The sequence below is a fragment of the Nymphalis io genome, chromosome 6 (assembly GCF_905147045.1).
Source record: "Nymphalis io chromosome 6, ilAglIoxx1.1, whole genome shotgun sequence".
Taxonomy (NCBI): Eukaryota; Metazoa; Arthropoda; class Insecta; order Lepidoptera; family Nymphalidae; genus Nymphalis; species Nymphalis io.
Window position 1 is genome coordinate 14,013,283 of NC_065893.1, and position 26,736 is coordinate 14,040,018.

At 33.1% G+C, this 26,736-nt stretch overlaps 1 long non-coding RNA gene and 2 other non-coding genes across 3 annotated transcripts; 2 read left to right on the top strand and 1 right to left on the bottom strand.

The window, feature by feature from the left end:
- Positions 1–5,083: 5,083 nt before the first annotated feature.
- Trnar-ucu (transfer RNA arginine (anticodon UCU)) lies at positions 5,084–5,156 on the bottom strand. Its single transcript has one exon. It is a non-coding gene; the product is annotated as a tRNA-Arg (tRNA).
- An 8,490-nt stretch (positions 5,157–13,646) lies between these two features.
- Trnar-ucu (transfer RNA arginine (anticodon UCU)) lies at positions 13,647–13,719 on the top strand. The gene has a single exon. It is a non-coding gene; the product is annotated as a tRNA-Arg (tRNA).
- A 9,086-nt stretch (positions 13,720–22,805) lies between these two features.
- On the top strand, positions 22,806–23,986 carry LOC126769070 (uncharacterized). Its single transcript, XR_007669292.1, has 2 exons — positions 22,806–23,196; positions 23,870–23,986. It is a non-coding gene; the product is annotated as an uncharacterized LOC126769070 (long non-coding RNA).
- Positions 23,987–26,736: the final 2,750 nt, after the last annotated feature.

Here is a 26,736-nt window from a genome sequence, read left to right on the forward strand (position 1 = left end):
CTTTCACCGTTTCTTCTCAAATCAGTGAACACTCTCCTCATAAAAGCATTGATCATTCTTATTAAATAAATCGATTCTCAAAACTGGTTTATTATGAAGACAGCTATTTATCAATTTGAGTAAACACAATCAATTTTAATAATAAAAGTGTGTGCGTCATTCAACTCTAAGATATCAAACAAATTGCCCTTCTGCTGTCATAAAATGAAATATTCGTTTATGAGGATACAACGCTAAATTAATCTACATTATTGACTACAAAAGATCCATCTAGGTTCCGTTATTTACATTCTTTGATTCAATTATTTAATTCATGTCGTCTACTCTGCAATCACACTTGCAATTATATTATATGCCGTTGGACTAATGGCTAACTGATACGGCCGCAGATCCGGAGGTCCTCGGTTCTAACACAAAAGGAAAGCATTATCTGTCACATGCAGTTGCCTAGTCTCACATGAGAATAACCGCCATAGTCGAAATCGATCAGACATTATTGACATCAGATTTTGGTGGGTTTTTCTTTGATAACCCATAAAGTGTAATGCTTTTACATCGATTAAATGAATTTCATTTGTATTGAATATATTATATACACAACAATATATCAATACATATTATAAAACAAAGTTCATCGTTGCGTTTGTCTGTTTGAACGTGATAAACTCAAAGACCACTAAACTGGTTCTCAAGGGTTTTTCCCAAGGGACGTAGTGATTCATGAGGAAGGTTTAAGTGTAAAATTCATGAAAGTTTTGTGTAAATGAGCTGAAGTATGCTGTGATTGTTGAAGATTTTTTTATATATATAAAATAGGTAAGTGGACGAGTATATATGAACTAAATGATCTCAAATTTGAGGAGCTTATTACATGTCATTATTGTATTGTTATGTTTGAGGAATAACGAAATGACCAAAGCTTATTTTACAATTTTCAGTAAATATTCGTGTAACGTTAAAGTTTAATTTATTCAATGTTTAGTCGATAAATCAATTTTTTGTAAAAATATGTTTTATTAAATCAGTCTGGTAATTAAATGTCAAATAAATTATTTACAGAACCAGTAGTTTGTTTAAAAAAAAACGTGTTACATAATTTTGGCTAATGTTTTTTCTAATATGATTAACTGACATAATTTATATTTGTCACGCATTAACCTCCTGTTTAAATGGTAGACAGACGAGACACCGTCTACCGGTACCTCTAGTCTTATTTAAAATGATAATGATGTTATTTTAGTAATCAGGATTGAAATAGGTTTTTTTTTAAAGATAAATCGAAAAAACTATACAACAATAAAGTAACGTATATCGACACTTACAATGTACACAGTAAAATGGAAGAAAGGAGTCAAATTGAGCAAGTGAAATATTATTTATGAGATTTCTCCACAACAGAGAGTCCAAGCAGAGGTGTAGTAACGCCAGCCTGGCCAGCCGATAAGCTCAGCAGGGCCAGTCCCCACATCAAGTCAAGCCGCTAGGCCACGCGCCCTCGGAAGGTATTCCTAACATTTTATAAATAAATTTAAATATATATAGAATGAAATTAATTATAAAAGTGTAATTATAAAGTATGTATAATATTAATTTTACTTGGTGATATGGTTTTGTGAAAGCGCACCTGGGTAGGTAGCATCCCTCATCATATTTTCTATCACCAAATAGCAATACTTAGTATTTTTGTGTTTCGGTTTGAAGAGTCTAGTGTCTGTAATTTATTTAGTTATAGTATTTTTTTAAGTATATGTTGGCGGACGAGCATATGGGCCACCTGATGGCAAGTGTTCACCAACACCCATATACATTGGCACTGTACGAAATGTTAACCATCGCTTACAACGCCAATGCTCCACCAACCTTGGGAACTAAGATGTTATGTCCCTTGTGCCTGTAATTACACTGACCCACTCACCCTTCAAACTAGAACACAACAATACCAAGTCCTGCTGTTTTGCGGTAGAATATCTGATAAGTGGGTGGTACCTACCCAGACGAGCTCGCACAAAGCCCTACCACCAGGTATGGGAGAAAAGATGCCAACTGGGGTTTTACTGGCGTTTGCCGCGTAAACTGATAGAATTATAGGTATTACGTTATGAATATTTTATAGACCTTAATTCGACCCGTGCGTAGCTAGGACGGGTAGCTACTTACACATGAATCTTAAAATATTGACTTTGTTTAAAGTCCAAGAAGAAATCGCTGCTTAGCGATAAGTCCATCTTATTTAACATCTTAGTTTCATTTTTATATTGTAAAATGTATATCTTTGTTATGTACAATGAAGAATGTTATAATTATTATATTGAATTTTCACTGTCAAAACCTAAAAATAGACTTAGAGTAGACTTAATTAAATACAAATATATAAAGTTACTTAAATAAACATTCGTGTTGGGTGGAGGATTACGTCCCGGTCGAGGAGAATAGACGGGTGGGTGTCAGAGCGGCGGTTTGACAAACCGGCGGACTATATAGAGTTATTATTATTATTATCCTTCTGATCGCTTTAAGTGACGTGATAATTAACAGGCAGTGTGATTGTGTGCGCTGTATTCATTCATTCTCATAATATGCTATAATCCGACACGATCAGAGAGAGATCAACAGCAAAACCTTACGTGCTGCCGAGACTTTGGTGTGACTGCTGACGCTTTGTGAGGTTCTTGATACAAAAACCTAACCTTTTCTGGCCAGGTTTCAAAGTCATCTTCGATTTTTAATTCGGTGCGGTACGCCAGTAGCGCATCACACTCCTGAGGGAGTGTACCTTTTGGGTACGGTACATTTTTGCAACCCTTTTTTATGTTAATATATAAATATTTTTTTGTTCTAATACAGCATATTTAATAATTATTCTTTTTATTAGAAAAAAAGCGTTTTATATCCGCGTCTTGTGCGATGATAACGCCAAAGAAAATCTCTATGTGAATAAAATGTAATACAAACAACACAAATACGTAATACACCTATTTATAATAACTTGTTTGAATTATATTATTGCCTTAGATGCCTAGTGGCTAGCTTGTAAGATTCAGAGGTAGTGAATTCAAAGTCGGGTCGGGCCAATTCAAATGATCTTTAATTGAATTCAAATTGAAAAACGTTATAACGTTAAATTTGATATTAAAAATTAATAAATATAAAATAAATAATCGTGTTATTTGAGTAAAAAATATAATTGATGAATAATTATGAATTCGCTATTTCATTTTATAAGTCCGCGCCCGGAGGTCATACGATGATGGAACGCCGTCGTTATAATTAGAATTAATATATTAGTCGTTTTAATTAGTCGAAGATAAATGTTAATAAATCAAAAATACAACAATTTTTTTTTATTTATATTAAGCTTTCTGGTTTCAGCACCAATAATCAAAAAAATAATCACTTGTTAATTGAACTGGTGGAAAACTGCCCGCGTAGTGAGACAACTCTTAGCTAGCACGCTTCAGCCAGTCAAGAGGTCACCTCACAGGTCAACAACAACTGTACAAAGTGTCAACTCAATTGAACGAATGACGATCGTAGATAATTAAAAAAAACAAGCATTCATATTATAAATAACACAAATATTGTTTTGTATATATCTCGTAACTCTAATTACGATTTCAACGAACGAACAACAACGAGAACACGTTTTTAATTAAAATATATTGTATATTGATTAATGTTATATTAGATTTATGATGTTCGGTATTTTGTTTATAATATGAAATCAAATCACTCAATTAATGTGTCACTGTAGAATATCTATGTAATGACTATTTATATATAATGCTTTTTTTTCTTTTCTTGCTGTATAGAATATAAAATTATATACACGAATATAACGTAGAAAAATTAGCGCAGAAAGAAAAAAGCAAAATTTTGATAATACATTTCTTTAGTATATTTCTGATACGTATGATAAAATACTCAACAATTATACTATTTATTTTGTGACATCTCTTTGTGCAGATCTGCGTATGTACCTTGTCAGCAAAAAGCAATACATAGTACTGTCGTATTGCGGTTTTCAGGGTGAGTGAGCCTGTAGCTACAGGCACAATTGACGTAACATTTTAGATCCCGTGGTATGTAGCATCGACCATGTATGAAGTTCTTGTGATATCTAAATTAAACAATCTTTAAGAAAGACAGTGGTTTTACCTTCACATGGATATTTGTTTTTCTTTTAATATATTTAAAAAAAATCTTTATTCGATAATATTTATTCAGGAAACTTTTTAATTCACATAACGTCAATACAAAGACAAAAAACACAATACTATGACGCATGGATTTCGCTACGTAGTCATTAACTCTTATGTAGGGCACGACCTAATGAAAAAGTTGTAAAACAATGCCTTAAAACTTATTTAATTAAAGATTTCTTAAATTAAACAATATTTCAATAATCTTTCTTTCTAATCGACTTCAAAAAAGGAGGGGGTCCTCAATTCGATTGTTTTTTTATGTTTGTGACCTGAGAAATCCTGTAGTTACAAGCATATTTAGATTTGTTTTTATTATTTCGTAAGGTTATTATCAAAGTCCAGTTCTGGTTATGGTATCCATGTGAAATTGAGGGAATTCAAATCTAATTTTAATTTATAATATAATTTTAATTTGAAAAATCAATTCAATCTAAAATATATAAAATCGGTATGTGTATGCCACATACCGATTTTGGTATTTTCATCTACAAATCCAAACATTTGCATCCAAAAAACTTAATTTGGTAAAGCGGAACTTTAAGAAGACCACATATATCCACCGGAATCGTTTCTTTTTTGTTGTAATTTGATTTTGTCACGTGACAGCCAATTTTTCTTTCAGTCTATTTTATATAAATGATGTTATAAGAATATCCTGATGCGAAATTTTTAGCGTAGTTTAGTAATAACCTTAAATTTTGGTTTAATTAATTTTCGCCTTAAAATTTAAAAATATTGAATCGATATACTATAAATGACGGCTATAATGGCACGAACATTAATTACTTGTCAAATTTCACACACTGCCATAAGGCTCACTAATAATTTTACAAAAAAAAAATAGAAAGGCGTTTTTCTTGAATGTTGTTTTACTATCTTTTCATCCCTGGTGGGGATCGAACCCACGACCTTTGGATTAGAAGTCCAACGCGCTATCCTCTGCGCCACAGGGACTGTATATGACATTATTTTAATTTTGATCTCTATGTACAATTATTTACATTGAGTTAAATAATAATAAAAATAAATATAGCATTTACACATTAAATCGCAATTCCATTTCTTTAGACGGAAGCTTAACCAGCTCTCCCACATGGAAATGTTTAGGCAATTCATTAGTTAAATTTAGCAGGTATAGTATTTTTTTGCAACCCTTAAGATGGTGATGTTTTGATGAAAGTTTGTATTTTACGGTCGCCATTTTTCATATTAAATGTAATCGGTGTTTAGGCTTCCGCTTATAAGTAAAATATATTTATAAAAGCTTTTCATAAAACTTATCACCTAATAAGGTTTTACCTGAAGACCTCGAAGACCTAGCGATCTGAAATACAGGCATTCATATGCCTAACTCAGTTACCAGGTCTTCACACATTCTGCCACGGTAGCATGCGAAAGCGATCCCGTGGCGCTCCTCGTTAAGACGGAAAGGGTACCGCTGGTTTTTTAGTGGGTATTCCGATGTTAGGGGCGCACTCGGCGCCTTGGACACCGGCGAGTCCCACATACCGTCAGTACGGGTTTCGACCAAAACGGTCCACAGGTGATCTTCTAGCGTACGTAACGCACCTCTGGGGTGAAGCTATCGACAAGCATGGAGAATCGTTGGCTGTCAGCCTCGATATCTCCAAGGCTTTCGACAGGGTCTGGCACAGAAGTCTTCTCTCCAAGCTACCGGCATATGGTCTGCCTGCTCAGCTATGCACCTAGATTGCCAGCTTCCTACACAAGCGTAGCCTTCGTGTTTTAGTAGATGGTTGCGCTTCACAATTCTATGTAGTGAATGCTGGGGTCCCCCAGGGATCTGTGCTATCTCCCACACTCTTTCTTTGGCATATCAATGATATGCTCTCCCTTGGGAACATACATTGCTATGCAGATGATAGTAGAGTGCATGGTGGATACCACGGACGCGCAGTGGCTGGGCGGGCGGAAACTGAGGAGAGGCAGGAGAATCTTGTCATTGAACTCGATAGGACGTTAGAGCTCATCGCCAAATGGGGCTCTGATAATCTTGTTGAGTTTAATGCCAAGAAAACACAGGTATGCGCTCTCACGGCGAAAAAGTCAACATTTTCCCCTCTTCCCTCCCTCTGTGGTACTCCGCTGGTGATGCAAAGCAAAATCGCCATGCTGGGGATTGACGTTCGCTGCGACCTTAGTCCAAGGGATTACATCGAGGCTGTTATAAAAACAGCTTCACGGAAACTCGGAGTTCTGAACAAGGTGCGGCGCTTTTTCACGCCACAACAACTGTGCCTGCTGTACAAAACACAGGTACGGTCTTGCGTGGAATATTGCTCGCACCTTTGGGATGGCTCCGCTAAGTACCTACTTGAGACCTTGGACCGGTTGCAGCGACGTGCCGTACGCATTATTGGCGACGTAAAGGTCACAAACACCCTTGAACCTTTACAATTGCGTCGTGAGATAGCAGCACTGAGCGCTTTCTATCGACTGTATCACGGCGAGTGCTCTGAGGAATTATTCTCTCTAATTCCTGCTTCCCCCTTCCTTCTTAAGTCCACGCGAGCTGGTTCTCGATGTCACCGCCTTACTGTGACATCAATTCCATCGCGAACAAAGAAATTTGGCAACTCCTTTCTTTGTCGCACTTTCAAAAAATGGAATTCCTTACCAGCTCACGTGTTCCCCTCCTCTTACAACCCGGGTTCCTTCAAACGAGGCGTGAAGAGGCATCTTGCGGGCCGGCAAGGCGATGGCGGCTAGTGCAGAACGTTTTTCCCATCTGTACTGGCCGTCGTCGCGTTTGGACTCTACTACCACTTACCATCAGGTGGAGTAGAGTCATTTGCCCTCCCGGCGAATATAAAAAAAAAAAAAAAACCCCCACTGTTCCCGTGGGGGAAACGCGTAATGCGTTTTGCCAGCGTTAAAAAAAAAGGTCTTCACACATTCTAGCCTGTGGCATGAAATGATAATCTCGTTAGATATAAAGATCACTTTTTAATTATTTTAATTTTGTTTTTGTGAATATAAAATAAATTTATATTATTATTATTAGTATTGGAAAATCCACCCCATAAGTGAGTTGAATAGGTTTGTTTGGAAATTCTTAATTATTGATGAAATATTAAAATAAGTACCTATACTTCTGTTTACTTACTATACTTCTTACTTATACTTCTGTTAACAGTAAAATATATTTATTATACTTTTTTAAACAAATCATTACTAAGAAGGATAATTAACGGATGAACGATGACGATGATGATGGATGTTCGTTATTTAACAAATTAAAAACGTTTACATTAAGTTTAATATTTAGTCTGAATTTTCTATATGAAATAAATATTTTGTTATTTAAAAAAATAATGATATATTATTTAAAGCAATGTCCTAATTGTTTGTTATTTATTTTTAAAAACCGATATGATCAAGTTCCTTAGTGTTAAGTGCATTATTTTGTTACAATTAATTTAATTAATTTTAAAATGGCAACAATTATGATGATGATTATTGATGTGTCCCTTTCTAACCAAGGTCATTGCTACAGATGTACACCCAGCTTTTGACCTATTAATATATATTATATATATATATATATATATATATATATATATATATATATTAATAGGGTTCATCAATTTCCAAAGTTTGAATGAAAACTTTGATACAGCTAAGTTAAACAGTGTTTATTCATCATTTGAGCAACTATTTTGGTCATAAATTATATGTAAGCTTCATTTTGGTTTAACGGCTTAGTAAGTTTGTAGGTTGTTCTTATATTGATGTTATCTGAATCATAATTTCTACTAAATTCGTTCACGTTTTTCCTAACGTACACTACGTTGTCGAATATATAATGACAAGATATATTTTTAATGTTTTAGGAAGACAGTCAAGTGTCCATCATCAGCCAATCATTGTCCACTGCTGAACATAGGCCTCTCCCAAGGTGCGCCAAAGCTCCCTGTCCTCCGCCTTCTGCATCCAGTCAAGTGTCCAACATCTTAGATATTGTCATTGAAAGAAAAGTAAAAAAAACTCCTTACGCTACCAGTAAGTAGTACCATCTAAGGTGACGTATCCCTTCTGTCTGTAATTATACTGGCTCACCCTTCAAAACGGAACAAGCAACAAGCAGTATTGAAGATATTCTTGTCCCTTACTTGGGAAGGAGTAAAATAGACAAAAATAAGAGTGTAATAAATATTTTACGACGATTAATTAAGCTCGTTAGTAGTTGGCCTGAGAGCAGGTTCCTCTTGACTGACTAGAGCGTATTAGCTTCGTGAGTTTACTTCTCAACATTAACTCTTAGCTCTCCGAGATCGCTTAGTGATCGTTTTAAAAACTTCGACATCGTTTCGTTAACGCTTGTCAAAACTGTAACTTGGCTACCATTTGTATGGGGTTAGCGATCAACATTGTAAAAACGATTACATCCCATTTTATCACTTTGAACGATTGTCAACTTGTCTACGACTTTTCTATTCGTTTGTTTTGACCACGTGACTTAATGTTGTGATGATGTCATAACCATACATTTGATTAGTTTTCTATTAGCGTTTCGATGGAATAAGCTCCAAACCTTCTCCTCAAAAAGGGAGAGGAGGCCTTAGCCCAGCAATGGGACATTCATAGGCTGTTACTGTTACTGTTACGATTGTACAATGTCAATTTAGCTAAAGCGGCAGATTTTTAACGTCTCACTGGCTCCAATACCGAGTTATTTTTGGTCCTAAAAGATTGTGAGGTTTTCTGAGATACAATATTTTTTAGTAAAATATAATTGATTAAAAGCTCTTGAGTCTTCATCTAAATTCAAAAGGCGAGACGACCATTGGTTGAAACCGGGATTTATAAATAAATATCATTGTGCAAATATTATTATTCCATTTTTATTTGATATATTGTTAATGTCAAATATAATGTTACTTATTCCAAGAATAGCGTTTGACTATCTATTATTCTATTTAAAATCTTAATATATATTTTCTATTTAAATTAAATTTAAATATTATTTTAATATTATATACTATATTTACTGAGGTATTCGCCCCTGTAATATTTGATTATAGTTCAAAAAAATTTTTTTTATTGTTTATATAAAATGTGTTCTGTATGGCTCTAGAGCTTACAGAGTTAGCAAACAAAATCTCTATACGATTTGCTCATATAGCAGACATTATTAGTAGTGGTAATTGTGGCATAATAAATAATAAAAACCATGCTGGTGGCAGTGCTGGGGATTATCAATTAACAGCGCTTAGAATTTCAAAATTTATTTGCTCATGTAAACCTCTGATACGGATGTTTTGAATGCTTTGCTCAAAAACGCAGCAATGAAAGTCCTTGTTTTTAAAAATAACTGGACTAAACCGTAAACTTTAATTTTCATCGATATGAAAAGTGAGCAAATCATATACTGGAATGCTCACCGGCTCTCTAACCATAGGATTTATGGTTTATTTTCTAGTTCTTATTTGACCTATTCGGTTTCAAACCCGGGCAAGCACCACTGAATTTTCATGTGTTTAATTTGTGATTATAATACATCTCGTGCTTTACGGTGAAGGAAAACATCGTGAGGAAACCTACATGTGTCTAATTTCACTGAAATTCTGCTACATGTGAATTCCACTAACCCGCACTGGCGTAGCGTGGTGGAATAAGCTCCAAACCTTCTCCTCGAAAAGGGAGAGGAGGTCTTTAGCCCAACAGTGGGACATTGAAATGCTGTTACGGTTTACGGAATCAACGCAGTGTAGCTGACCTACATGAAAAATTTTAATCAAAATGTTACGAACGGACGCACTCGTGTGCTATATGTCTATAATATATATACATAAAGCTTCAACGATAACTATTATATTAAGTAATATTTTTACACTGGCATTTCCTTAAAGAAGAAGAACATATATCAGACCGTTTGTGTCAAGACCAAGGTTTTCTGAATAGACCAGTTTTAGAAAAATTGCTAACAAATTAAATTCGTTAATTTTTTATATTGAGTATTGACTAACCTTGATCGATGTTGGGACGGAACGCGCTTGACTAGAAAATGCCTATTCACTCTTTCCTTGAAGATACTCTGATTGGAATGTTCAAGAAAGAAATAAGCGAGAAACACTATACCAATTTTGCACGTGAGAAATGAGGAAGAAATAAGAAACACTGTGCGAATTGATGAAAATTTGAAAACGTAGAGGTGTAGCTTCTCAGGAGATAGGAGGTATAAGAACCTTAATTTTCTTTGCACAATACATGAAGAAAAACCAATATAAAGTTTCAGTAAATATTCGTGTAACGTTAAAGTTCATTTATTCAATGTTTAGTCGATAAATCAATTGTTTGTCAAATTATATTTTATTAAATCAGTCTGGTAATTAAATGTCAAATGTATTATTTACAGAACCAATAGTTTTTTTATAAAAAAAAAACGTGTTACGTAATTTTGGCTAATGTTTTTTCTAATATTATTAACTGGCATAATTTATATTTGTCACGCATTGACCTCCTGTTTAAATGGTATACACAGACGAGACAACGTCTACGTCTAGAAGTCCCGTTCTAGTCTTATTTCAAATGATAATGATGTTATTTTTAGGAATCAGGATGGAAATAGGTGTTTTTAAAAGATAAATCGATAAAACTATACAACAATAAAGTAACGTATATCGACACGTACAATTTACACACAAAAGTGGAAGAAAGGAGTCAAAACTGAGCAACTGAAATATTATTTATGAGATTTCCTCCACAAAAGAAAGGCCAAGCAAAGGTGTCGTAACGCCAGCCTGGCCGACCGAGGAGCTCGGTAGGGCCACCACGATGACCATCACGTGATCAAGCTCAATCAATGATATTAATTATAAAAGTATAATTATAAAGTACGTATAATATTAATTTTACTTGGTGATACGGTTTTGTGAAAGCGCCTGGGTAGATAGCATCCCATCCCATCATCATATTTTCTACCACCAAATAGCAATACTTAGTATTATTGTGTTTCATTTTGAAGAGTCTATTTTTTATAATATGTATATAGCTATAGTATTAACGCTGTTTGTCCGTTATTATTTGATAGCCTGCGCTCAAATCCTGGGTTTTTTCAATAATAAGTTATTAGATATTTCTGTTTGATTTTGGGTTGTCTACTGCTAACATAAGAATATATGTTACCTAGATCCTAAAACATAGCATTAATAACGCTTGTGGGACAGCTTATACGCTTCTAAAACAGGATGACAGTTGTTAAAGTTGCCGTAAAAGGGGAATAATTAAATTTATTTAATTTTAATTTTCAATTTATTTTATTTACATAGAATATAGAATATTAAATAGATTGTTAATGAAATAACTTAAAACTAAAGTAAACCAATAAATTAATAAAGAAGAAAATAAAGATAATAATTAATATTTTTTCATATTGTCATAGCAAGAAAAATTGCATAAAAGTTTTAAGCTTGATTCCTCGATTGGCAGTGACCATTTTCGAGATGTCGAGAGGACATCGTATTATTGTAAATATTATTGTTAATGTCGTATTATTACAATTATTATTTATTGGTAATGTAATTTTATATGTGTAATTTATATCGTATTATGTATACTATGAAGATTTTTTAAATTATTACTTATCGTACATACTTACGTAACTGCATGCCTTATGTCTTTGCAGTTTTTTACATCATTTATTATTTTATATGTTTACTATTTTTTTTTGTTACACACGGCCCTCTGATTCCAAACTATGCAGAGCTCGTGCTATGCAAACCAGACAACTAATATACTACATATACTACTTTTCTTTTGTAAATACATACTTATATAGATAATTAATAGTAATAATAATATATAACTTTATTCACCAAAAAGAAACAAAGACCAAATGAAGGTACAAAACCATAAAAAAAACAGTTAAAAATATGATATTTGATAATTTGGTGAAAAGGTCGTAGTCTCAGCTAGGCTGCTTTTCAGTCTACGCCTTGTACATATGCTGCCAACACAAACGTTACATTCAATACAGTAAAAGGTAAAAGAAGATAAAATTACTTAAATAATAAACGTTAATACAATTTTATAACACACCCAATATTCTAAAATAAGAAAATATGCAAGCATTACTAAAATTACAATTAAAAATTACACCCAGACTCAGGACAAACAGACATGTTCATGGACACAAATGTCTGGATGATATAATACAGCGTTTTCCAACCACGTCAACCGGCGCGTCAATTGACCTATATTGGTGTGCAATATAGTGCTTCATTATTATTAAATTTATATAATCGTAATTAAAAAATATTCATCTCTAAAGACACTCGTTGAGAGCGTGTCGCTCTATTAAATGAAAATTTGTTAGATAGTTTTCGAGTTTTTTTTTTTTAAATGTTTATGTAGCGCTTGACTGTTATCACATCTGACGGAAAGTGAGATGCAGTCTAAGATGGAGCGCGCTTGCCTAGAAGATGCCTATTCACTCTAGACTTGAAGGTACCCATATTGTAGGTGGTGGGGAAAACGGTGGTCGGGAGGGTATTCCAGACCTTGGCGGTGCATATCAGAAACGAGGAAAAATTTATTATTATATATATAGGACAAGTTTATCGCGTTCAAACGCGTATAATATGTAGTGATTAATTTAAAATATCATAAGATCAAATTAAGCTGAACACTGCTATGATTTGAAATAAAAACTAGATCTAACAAGTGATTTGACGTCAATAAACTTGTTATAGAAGGCATTTTAAGTATCTTGTTTGTGCATAGTATCCGATTTTTTTGCGCCACTTGAATTATTACTATATATTAATTAATAGCTACAAAATATAAAAAGAAAATTATTTTAAAGCTTCGTTGGTTCATTGTTGTAGACATCCAGGTTCAGAATTAAAATTATATAAGTTATAGGGCCTTGTGAATCTTATAACTTATAATATCTTAGTTCCTAAGTTTGGGGGACGTTGGGCGTATAAGGAATTGTTAATATTTCTCACGGTGCTAATGTCTATAGACGGTGGTGAACAACAACCATCAGTTGGCCCATTTTCCCGTCCATGTAACTATATGATAAAACAAAAATACCTAAAGCGAGTTAGGAAGTAGGCTATATTACCTAACCTGAGTCGTATCGGCTTGCCTTCACAAGCATGGAGTTAACACTCGCTGACTTTCAAGCAGGATATTTATAATTATTTAGGTTGATATAATTGTTTTTCTTTTCATAACTTTGTTATTATAGATAAGAATTAGAATCGTTATAATCTACATTCCGTTTCAAGGTAGCTTTATATTCAAGCAAACGCTGTTTTATTCAAAAGTGAGCTGGTTAACTATGAGAGAATATCAATTCCGATTTAACAGATAATTTTACAAATAATTTTTGTACAAAAACTTTTTTTTACTTGTTTAAATTCTCGATGTAAATATTTCTACTTTGGGATCAAAATTAAAAGTAGGATATTCACAGTCCCTGTGGCGCAGAGGATAGCGCGTTGGACTTCTAATCCAAAGGTCGTGGGTTCGATCCCCACCAGGGATGACAAAGAGTTATTAACAATTTTGCAGTCACATTAATTAATAAGTATTTTTATTTACGTTTGATTTAATCTATACATCTATATCAATATATATATAAAATTGAATTATCTGTAATTGATTTCGAAATAACTGCCTCGTTTAAAGTTAATATAGCTATTTGCCAAAACTGAAACAATCAAAAAAAAATTGTCATTCTCATGTCTGTTTTTCCAGGGTGATCTTTGATACGGTTAAAAATTATAAATTAAAATAACTGAATTATTATAGAGAAGTATTTCAAGGTTCCGTTCAGTTTTTAGTTCATCAAAATCGGTTGATCGGAATCGGGTCTATCAAAAGTTATAAAACCATACGTATTTTTGTTGTTATCTAAACACATATAATGACTTTTCCTAGCTGATCAACGCATAGCCTAAACCACAGTTTTCATTTCAAGAATATCCATTCGTGAGTGTATATCATTCGAATTTGAAAGTATATTAATGTGTGCTGTCCCATGACAAGCAAAAGTCCCATTGCCTATCGTTGAACATGGCCGGTATTGATTTTAGTGAGAACTGTTATCACATGGACATATATACTTTTTGTACATAAGTTAATAATAAGAAGTATTCCTTATGTACAAAAAGTATATTATATTTATTTTTTAGTTTATAGATTACTAGCGCTTCACACGCGTCTTCGCCCGCGTCATACTCAAAAACCCAGTTAAACGGTATCCCGTTACAAAATATATTAAGTATGTCATATTTTAGCAGTGATAAAGCTTGAAGGAGTAACAAATATTCACAACACATACGACCTTTCGTATTTATCATATCAGTGTGATTATTATTATTTTTTAAAGTTAATATGGCTATTTGCGAGTGCGCATGCGCACGTGAACTGTGACGTTAAGAAGCTCACCTCTAGAGCTCAATAATTATATACTCATTAAAATATTATTGTTATCTCTAAGTATTTACAAGAAATTTAGACGGCATACATTATATTTATGCCATTTGTTTTTTATTCAATTGTATATTTTCTCATAAATTTAATTCATATTAATATTATATTTTTTGGGAATCAGGATGGAAATTGGTTTTTAAAAAATATAAATCAAAACAACTATACAACAGTAAAGTAAAAGTAAATCGACACGTACAATTTATACACAAAAATGGAAGAAAGGAATCAAGACTGAGCGACTGAAATATTATTTATGAGACATCCTCCACAACAGAATGTCCAAGCAGAAGTGTGTAACGCGAGCCAGGCCGGCCGATGAGCTCGGCAGGGCCAGTCCCCACCACGATGACCATCACGTGATCAAATCGAGCCGATTCCGCTTCGGAAGATACCCCTAACAATACATACACCTGAAAGAAAAAAAATATTGAAATGGGTTCTTAATTTTGAATCGTCATTTCATTGGATAAATGAAAAGCTATCAAACGTATAGAGAATCCGGTTCTTGTCGAAAGATTACATACGTTAAGACTACGTACGTACGTAAATACGTGTAAGCTTCTAACTTAACCAATAATGTTATAAATGCGAAAGTGAATTTATTTGTTTGTTTAACTTTTACGTCTTAACTACCCCACAGATTATTATGAAATTTTGCGTACATATTATCAAGAGCCGAGGTAGCCTAGTGATTAGAATGCGTGAATCTTAACCGATGATCGTGGAAATTCTATCACATGTGTATTCCAAGTGCAACTGGTGGTAGAGCTTTGTGCAAGCTCGTCTGGGTAGGTACCACCCACTCATCAGATATTCTACCGCAAAACAGCAATACTTGATATTGTTGTGTTCCGGTTTGAAGGGTGAGTGAGCCAGTGTAATTACAGGCACAAGGGACATAAAATCTTAGTTCCCAAGGTTGGTGGCGCATTGGCTATAAGCGATGGTTGACATTTCTTAGAATGCCAATGTCTAAGGGCGTTTGGTGACCACTTACCATCAGGTTGCCCATATGCTCGTCCACCTTCCTATTCTATAAAAAAAAAAAAAAACAACCCGCATTGAAGCAGCGTGGTGTACTTTACTTATCAAGCTATGAAACAGAAAAGCACATAAAGCGCCTAACACCTGTCACTCCCTCACATGCTTATGTCTGAAACGAAATTACATTTTTTACATTAAATAAACAAGTGTAATGTTATTGAATAAAGATTTTGACTTTTATAGTTAACACCGTATATGTACGCCTCGAAACACGGACGTTCTATGTTTTGAGCCTGTAGTTAAACAGTCTCACAAATTCTTGTAATCGAATCATCTTACCACGAGACTTTATTCAACTGCCTGCACTAGTGGGTTCTAATCTAAGCTACCACAAATACAAAGTTCCAAATGTTGAATCAGTCTTACTGCCAGTAACAAAATGAGCACATAGCAAAGTAACAGCCTGTAAATATCCCACTGTAAGGCATTACCTCTACTCTTTAGAAAAGCTTAATCCACAACACTTTATTAGGGACAGGTGACAGGGGAGGTATACACATATGGCAGAATTTTATCTGACATATTCCCGTTTCCATATAATGTTTTCCTTCATCACTGAGCGCGACATGAATAAAACGAGTTAAGATCATAAAAATTTAACGGTACTTGATCGGATTCAATTCATAATCATTGATTAAGAATCATGTGTCCCCGCCTTCACTTACACGAGTTACTGTACATTAAATTATATATTTGAATACATACACGCGTGCCGACAGAGTTATTACGACAATTACGTCTGTGTCATTGTGCGACCAGCAATCAAACGATTCTTGGAAAACCGTTATAGAACTTCGTTTTTCTTTAATAATAATACTTCTATTTTCTACATACATACATATATATATTATAAACTTTAAAATTATTGCCTCATTATTATTAAAAAAAAAAATCTAATGAACTCTTGTTATTACTAAGCGAAAAGATTAGTATATCGTTTCTTATGCATATATATTTATAGTTGTTGGTGCAGGGAGCAAACAGCTGTATATATAAGCTCAGCTTTGTACTCTCTCAACTCAAATTGAGTCCAGTTGTCAGTAGTATGATCCTGTGCCTCGAAAAGGACGTTAGTCCCTTGGCCTTATCTTTCGCGGATTCTCTCTCTATTCTCTCTCCGAGGGAGAAAGACTGCACCTGTGTGCGGTACATTATATATTATATAGATGCTAAAACTATAAAGAAGGACGATAAAATATTCGTTGATGTAAGATAAATAATAATTTCATTGTGTATAATTAACCTATGTAATAAATACAAATGTCATTTATCCGACGTAGGTTTTTTTAACATAACCTAATCAAAATAAATAAATTATATATGTATTTAATTTTTAATTCAATTGTTTCTAAAGTTAAGGTTAGGTTGTTCAATTCCATTGAAAATTAAATAAATTAATACAGTTTGAAGCGTCAATAAATAGACCATTACGTTTATGGGCCGCCAAAAATGTCGTAGTAGTCGCTGATCTATACTGACACTTAAACCATTTATTATGGTAGATGCGATCGGCGCGTGGTCCATACTGTTTATAAATTAAAAAAAAAAAACAAATATCCAGCTCGGCAGCCATTTATCATATTAACAACTCTCTTTGCTGCCCTTTTTAAAAGACCATGGTGCCATATTAAAAATATTAAAAAGACAGTTAGCACTTGACAGAAAGATATTACGTCATACTTATGTATAAATTATAAAAAAATAAACGAAATATGGGAAAACAAAGTAACATAAATTAAATATATACCATTAATATGAAATATTTATCACTCCCCTTAAGCACTAATTGCAGGTAGTTTAGATAGGCTTGTTATATATTGTTGCCCCACTCCTAATACAAGCTTAACGCTTAATTGGAGGGTTTAATAGGAATATGATAATAAAAAGTCGAGATGGCCCAGTGGTAGGAACGCGTGAATCCCAACCGATGAACGTGGGTTCAAACCCGGGCAAGCACCACTGAATTTTCATTTGCTTAATTTCTGTTTATAATTCATCTCGTGCTTTTCAGTGAAGGAAAACATCGTGAGGAAGTCTGCATGTGTCTAATTTCATCGAAATTCTGCCACATGTGTATTCCACCAACCCGCATTGGAGCAGCGTGGTGGATTAAGCTCCAAACCTTCTCTTTAAAAAGGGAGAGGAGGCCTTAGCCCAGCAGTGGGATATTTACAGGCTGTTACTGTTAATATGATAATAATAATAAAAGGAATTATTAATTCCTTTAAACAGACGAACAGAGCTATTAATCGTCGAAAAAGATTAACTACTATTTTTTTCAGTTCTTCTCGGTAGAATATACATTCCGAATCGTTACGTTGCATTAAATTTAGTTTTTTAAAATGACGATTCAAAAGTGCTTGTAAGAACCTATTTAAATAAAGAATGTTTTTAATTTTGATTTTAATGTTTTCTGCGAATTGTAATGGTAAGCCATTATTTAATTAGAAGTTATTTAGTAATTAATATTGCATTGATACACGAGCTCATTTGGAAATATTAATAACAAATATTAAAAAGAAATATATTAATTTTAGGGAAATAACTAAATGTGATATCACTATAATGTATTATCACTTTATCGCAATCGAATCGAAACGTTATCGTTGCGACTTAACCGATTTTCCTATCCTAGTAATAAAACGATCCAGTCGCGGTTCGGTGGAAGTAACCGTTATAAGTTAATAGAATTTCTCCCATGTTATCCATATATGTTTGTGATACATCTAACACACGCGCCATTTATTTATTTTATTTTATTTAATACATTTAGTTGTTATATGTGTTATATATGTTACTACTTACTAGCTGTTTCATCCGTGTTTAAGATTACTCCGCCCCCGTGATGCTATCATCACATAGATGTAACGAAATTTCATCCTGACATGCAAATTATACAATGTTTTTTACTAACGCCACATCATAAACACAAACGCTGAACCGTAAGTGAACCTGCAACCTTCATTTTAGATTAACGTGTTTTATCCACTGTGCCTCAGATTATATAATACAGGGGCATTTGTATGCTTTCCAAAGATCATATAGATGTATGTTAATTAACAGATAATAACAGATTAAAATTAGAACAAGGTTTTATGTTGTAACAATTAGTAAACAAATTTAACTGATAACTAAAAACGTTATCAACGGACTGTGAGACCGTCGCCATGACATCTCTGTGCATATCTACGTGACCAAAAGCATGTCAAATTGAACTTCTGGTTACTATTATAAAATACACGTAAAATACTACTAAATTAACTATAAGTTTTCTTAAGCCCTTCTATCCACTATTCATGGCGTTAACTCACTTGATTTTATTTAATTTTTTCATCAGAAACAATAATAAGTTAATTACGAATTATCCGACTACACAGAGTTCATAATACCGTGGAAATTAATAAATATAAATAATCGCATAGTAAGCTGATACTTTGTTGTTGAATTGTTTCGCCGGTTCTTCTCAGGCCTGAGATGTTTCTTTCCGAAGATTATTCAAAATCTCGACCAATTACATCGCATACATTCAATGTCAACTTTATTTATTGTGTTTTTCTAAAATTCAGTAACAGCCCGGAGATTGGAAGTCAGCAGTGTATACACTCTCCGGAAATCACGTGAAGCCGTTGCTCCTGCGTCTGAACTCTTTCTGCTTGATTTGATTTTGACGTATGACGTACTTACCTTCTCGTATGGGCCAAGGTGACTTGTGAATTCTCCTATCTCATGATATTATCATTTGGCTCGTGTTTGTCAAGTCTGTGAAGGTCCAGGGAGAGCTTCCATATGTCTTTACGACAAAGGCCCGGATTTCGAGGTAATAACCGCCCTTTCTATTCAATTATGCTTGTACATGTTCCCTAAGCAATCACGAGTACGTTTTGGGTTATAGCAGCTTATTAACTTAAGAAATGCTACATCAAATGTAGCATTTCTTCTTAGTTTCAAAAAAGATATTTAAAATAATAAGAATTCATAAAAATAAATATGCGAAGTACCCTCTAGCTATCATATATTTTTATTTACTTAGTAATATTAATTAACATAATACTATTTGAACCTTTGACTTACTTTAGCTGAATATCTTTTTTAATATTTAATTTTAGATTTATAACGTAGATACTTGCAAACACAAGTTACTGTGGGTGTTAGATCTGCGAGGGTTATATTCGTCAGTAACGCACAACGACGTATATCAACCCCTTAAACCCAAACCACCTATTGAGCTGAATCCGTTTTTAATTATATTGCGTGCACTATATGGATGAAAAAAATTACCTTATTTAAAAAATATAAAATAATTTTTAGTATAATTTATAACTTTGACTTGAGATTAAAGGCATGTTTAGAAAGTAAACACCAGATATCCAATGTAATTATTGGATGATATGATTCAAAATACCGTTCGTTCAACACGTAAACCAGTCAACTTAAATGGCTGTAAAGCCGAAGTACGATTGAACGAAATGCTTTAATAGATTTTGATACATCTCGTGCGAACTGGGTGAATGCATAAAATAGCTACAGGATATTGACTAAATTTAAAAAAAAGCGTGTAACAGAAATAGTAAAAATATTTGAATAATTTCTTACAAACTTATTTTCAATTCTAAGTTCGTGATACATTCCTACCAACAGATTGAGATATCTTTGGGACAAAAATTTCTATAATATCTGTAATGAAATTGACGTTGACCGACATTTGTTGGCTCCGGATGATGAACCTCAAGGCGAATTAATTAAGTTGTATATCTAAGCAAATTAAGCTTCGGTTTTTCTCAAAATATAAGCTCAGATTCAGGGCATTCAGCTTGTTTCTTTCATATACAATTAATTAGTATTATGATAAAAATACCTTGTATACTTGGTAGGACTTCAGGCAAGTACGTCCAAGTACCTCTCAATCATAATACATTCCACCACAAAACTACATTTAGTATTGTTGTATTCCGGTTTGAAGACGTGTCCATTGTTGTTACACTTGCTTGCTCATAGTGTAACTACACTAGATATAACATATTAGCTTCCAAGGTTTTCGGTGCATTGTCAAGAAATGGTCAATATTTCAGGACCGTGGAGACCACTTGCCATCAGGTAGCCCATTTGTCACTTCAAATAAAAAAATGAATTTTTTCATTAAAAATAAATGATGTGGTAATGTTCTAAACAGTTATCAGTTCCGTTAAGGACTTTGGTTTTACTTTATTGAAGTGATATTCCTGTATAGGATGTTGATAAAGTTAAATGCGCTTAATAATATTTTATCGCATTATGTCGTTCGTTATTTGAAATGCATCCGTTAAATATCGATATCATTATTTTTTAATGTGATATAAAGTAAAAGTGAATAAAAAAGAAACAGTGCTTAAATATTCCACTTCTGGGCGGAGATGGAGATATTATGAGGAGAGGCCTCATAATGAGAAGCTTTTGAGTTTATTTCACCACGATACTTCTCTGGGTTAGTGGCACATGTAGCACAATAAAGCAAGAAAACAAACAAGAAAATTACCACCCAATGTTTTCCTTCGTTAACGCACGATAATAAACATAAATATTTTCATACCTCATGAAGCCCACGGTCTTCTTGATACGAGTAAGATTGATGTTCTATCCAATGAGCTATGTCAGCTATCACTCAGAATAACTATAGCAATATCATATATTATATTAAGAATAAATGAAACTTTAACCGTTCATTTTTCTTTTGTTCATTATCATTATTCGCTTGCAGTTTTAAAGCTTTGTCACACTTGTCTTACCACTTGACGTCAAACCTCTTTGGTCACGCTTGGTTGGTTTCCCATCAACATACTGGGTGTTTAGGAGGTAAGTGCCGATGGTATTGAAGTATGTGCTTAAGAGCACGCCTAAACCGAGCAACATTTCAAATGTCACCCGAGAGTCCCTTACAAGTCACTCTCGACGCGCAATCTCATATCTTACTTTTTAACTATTAGTTACCATTTATTAGTTACCTAGTAGAACCGTTAGTATTGTATATCCTTTTTATTAGCGTTGCACATATTTTACAAGTTATTCTGAATAATATGCTATTGTTCTTTAAAATGTAATATAGATAATTAATGCGAAGCGATGCCAATTTTTTTTCCGTAGTCATCTCATAGAATATATATATATATATATATATATATGTTTAAATTATGGGTGACATGCGACAAGATATGTGGTTCGCAGTTAGAAAATGTAGTAAGCGCCAAAGACGTATTATCGTTTTAGTACCAATCCCTAACGCCAGCCCAAGGTTATTTGTAAATATAATTAATATTTTATCTCCATGACGAGTATAAATCAAATTATTGTAAAGATTAGAGAGGACATATCGTGATTTTTTTTATCGAGAAAGTTTTATTATTTTATATTTTTGATCAAACATAACCCTTGCAAATATAATGTAGCTTACATTTAATATTATATTTTAACTTAAACGAAACGCAAGTTAATCAAAATATAAAATATTTTGTTTTACATTAATTGTAAGATGTGACGTCCATGGGATGACTTGCTCTACCAACCCACACGGGTAAAGCCTTAAGTTTAGTTTAACCCTAAAATATTCTCCGTGAATTACACATTGTAGAAATTTTGGTTTCGAGATTTATATAATAACAATCTGATCCTCGCAGGTGATGTAATGTTATGTACCACAATTATTAACTAGGAAGAAAAACTACTAGTTCCTCAAAACATCGCTATAACATTTGAGTAGTGCGTTTAGAAGGGCCTACCCATATTGAACAAAAAATCTATAAAACTTGTATACTAAAAGTTGAAAATTTAATGACGTAACGTTCATATGAATAATATTATTCATATTAATTTAAATGATAAATTACTTCTCACTAATTATTTACGTCAAAACCATGATTTATTTACATACTTTTATATAAAGGAGACATAGCCGGTGAATTACGCGGCAATACAAAACAGCTCACTGAAAATTTTCCCACACGATAATGTACAATAAATGTTATTTGTTTTTTAATTTGATCAATTTAGAGAGCCTGGTTATTTTTCGTTAAACTCATATATTAACTGACACCTTTACGGCAGGTATAAACAATAAACCCGCAAAAAATCTCTGACGCACTTAGTCCACATAATTGACCTGCGCAGGCGACATGTGTCACTTATATTAACAGCGAGAGGTGCCGGCGTTCATCAGACTGTAGCTAACATTCGAAGCGTGCGAACGTGTTTAAATATAAAAATCAGTGAAAATGTACACAAATCCATTTGAAAGGAAACACTCAGTGTTGAGGCAAGCCCTTGATAAGTTCATCAAGGGTGAAACGAGGCTCAGCTTCAGGAAGAAGAATACCTTATCAAAGAGGATTAGCAGTGATTCTTCGATGTCGTCAACTAGTACCACGGATAGTTCTCAGAAGTTCAGCTTGAAGAGATGAACTGGTATACGGTGATGTTTTTGTGAAAAAAATTGCTACGGTCTACTCATGAAAAGGTTGGTATTTTTTAAGTTCGTTTAATTTTTTTAATTTTTCATTTAACGTAATTTAATTATGATATATAATCAATTCAATATAAAAACAGTTTATTTTGAATTTAAGTGTTCATTTCGTAATTTAAGCATGTAACATCTTGAACTTGAATTTAAAAAATATTTCGAATTACCAACGCCGTCTAGTGTCAATGTATTACCGCGCAAGTCACTACGCCATTTATGATCATTTGTCGTACTTCATTGAAGTCAATTTATAAAGAAGTATTTGTAGGTCAATTTAATTGCGCCCAATAGACGGTCTTATTGCCGCAAATATTGGTCTATATTGATAATGCGTTGCAGATTAAGCCTTGTAAATTAGGTTAAATTATGCAACTTAATTATTTTGTTTATTACATTTAATGACTAAATCTTATTGAATAGTAACCTACATTTTTTAGTATTTATTTGTATTATCAATAACTTTATTAGCATTTATGATTAATTAAATAGTAATTTTATAAAAAAATACCGCAAAAAATTGTTGTTTGAATAACATTATTTGATATTTCCAGAAAAAAAATAACATTAAAATAACATTAGCAATTGAATCGAGATTTTATAACATATTTAGAAGTTCCAAAGAGGTTCTGTTATTTAAGGTTTTAATATTGTTTTCTTATTTTGTTCTCAGGTTGAGTGGGGTCATATTTCGGAACTGGTTTCTTGACGTCAGAAAATCAGGTTATAATCATTAGTTAGTGGAAGTGTGTGCAACATAATGGTACTATAAATTAAAGAGATTTATATAAATATGGTGTTTTCATTCCTAGTAATAGTAATAAACCTTATTATTTTATTTCTACATTTATAATATTAAAACGCATGAAACATGGGTTCTTATGTAGATAAAAATTAACATGTACCAAATGTAATGACTATTATTTTTGGCTTTGATAAAGAATTCTCTTAAGAAACTAAAACAATTACGTTGATTTTAGTTGATTTGTACTAAATAGTAGTCGTTTATACTACTACGCTTTCTAGCTTTATTAGGTATAGTATAAGTTGTTATTGTCTAGGACTTAATGACACAACAGGATATGATATATGATTAACACTAAAGTTGGTATATTTTAACTAATATTTTCAATTCGAAATTGTGTTTTTTTTATTGTTACCCTTTCACGTAACTACTCAACCGATCGTCATGAAATTTTACATACACCTGGTCAGGGATACAAAAAAGAATACAGCGTATGACTGACTCCTAAAATGCGGTGAAGCTGCATTTGAGAATTAGTATTTAATAACTACATCAACTGGGCAACTAGCTTTTATTTGAGTTGTTCTAAGTTGTACGATTCTTATTTTAACGTTAAAATTTGTCACAGGTTTATACCACTTACAATAACATATCTGTATATATCCTATCAAAAAATGGACACTGAAATAAAATGTTAGTATATATATGTAACACAAATTGATATCAGTGTATTAAATTTAATGCTCCGAGCAAAAATTAAATTGGTTAAATGATCAATCAGTAAAGCTATTCTGTAAAAACAAACGCATAACTCACCGCAGAACGAGGAAATTTTAGATGTGATATGCTAAATTGTCTATAATAATTATAACATTTCAAGGGTACACGATTTAAAATAGCGTATCACTGAAAGTTTATGGGATGGTTGGTTGGTAGAAACTTGCCTTTCATGCCGAAGGTTGTGGGTTCGATTCCCACCCAAGATAGACATTTGTGTACATGAATATATCTGTTTGTCCTGAGTCTGGGTGTAATTATCTATATAAGTATGTATTTACAAAAGAAAAGTAGTATATGTAGTATATCAGTTGTCTTGTCTCCATAGTACAAGCTCTGCTTAGTTTGTTATGGCCGTGTGTGAATGTCCCAGGATATTATAACATTTCACGAATTAGATACCAAATGATTACCAATTCTGAACGCCGACCGAATTGTAGGATTTCGTATTAAAAATTATATGAATTCTATTTGAAACAAGCACCTGTTATATTTTATAAACGGCAATGATAATCAGCCATCAACTAACTCGATATGAATTACCCTAAAATAAATACCACCCACTCATCAGATATTCTACCGCAAAACAGCAGTACTTTGTATTGTTGTAGTCCGGCTTGAAGGGTGAGTGAGCCAGTGTAATTACAGGCAGAAGGGACATAACATCTTAGTTCCCAAGGTTGGTGGCGCATTGGTGTTGTAAGCGATGGTTAACATTTCTTACAATGCCAATATCTATAGGCGTTGATGACCACTTACCATCAGGTGGCCCATATGCTCGCCCGCCAACCTATACTTTAAAAAAAATACTATAAATACTATAACTAAATAAAAAAATACGTGCCCTAACCTAATAGGAAAATACATGTTTTTAATTTTTTTTTTTATATAAAGTCATCGTTTCATTTGAAAACAATATTTCTGTTCGTTAATCCATACATCTATTACGTATTAGAAAAACTAATAACAACCGGTTTTTTCGTTTTTTTTTAACTGTTTAATTTGAATCGCAGTCGTGTAATTGATTGTAGATTGATTGGAAACATTAAAAACATATGCGTTCCTCTTTTAAATAACATTCATTAGTAAGCTAATATGTGAGATGCGTAGTATTTTTTTTTCTCATAAATGACCTTTACATGAAAAAGTTAAGGTCGAGGCTAAAGTTGTTTTGACGTTTAGTAATACATGCCCTTATGTATATGGTAACATATTCACAGATTATGTTTTAAATAAATACGCTATGCATTTTGATAACGTTTATTTGTGTGTTAAATAATTTGACCTAATGTTATCGGAAAGTGACCGGATCAGTGAGCGTTAATGTAAGCTGCGTTACTGTAATATTTAAAAAAGTACTGAGCCGATTTTGATATAAAATGTAGGTCATTATGCCCAATTCACTATAGATATAACGCAATTTAAATCATTAAATACAGTTATCACGTTATTGAGAAATAAAAGTAAATCCAAGAAAAAGATACATCGATGACAATAATAAACATGTTTTTTCTCGATTTTAAATAAATCTTAAATCATCTAAATCAGCGTAGCAAAACATTCGCCTCATACATATAACATCCTCCATCTTCGTCGAAGTCGATTAAAACCTGTTTGAAGTTCGTGTTAAAAGAGAGACGTCATATTTATATTTACAAATACTTTATATATTATTTGGGTGATGAAAAAGTGCCTAGAATCTTGACTTGGTTTTTTTTGTTGTAGTTGAATCCAAGAGGTGACCTCTTAGACTCAACTGCTTCAGCACATCGGTCAGGTAAACTAGAAGATCACCGGTGGTAACTTTACATTTACTTCAATACTGTAACATGGTTTGGTGCAATTTGGTTTATTTTAATATTGTAAAAAAAATAACAACAGACAAAAAGGCCGGGCTGTTGAGCTGAATGCTTAGAAAACATAAATCTTACCCAAGATTCTTAGGAATAAAATGATAAATTATTTCGGGTTCGCTGGTGAAGGAAAACCAACAGGAGACCTCGCGTCGAAGCAGCGAA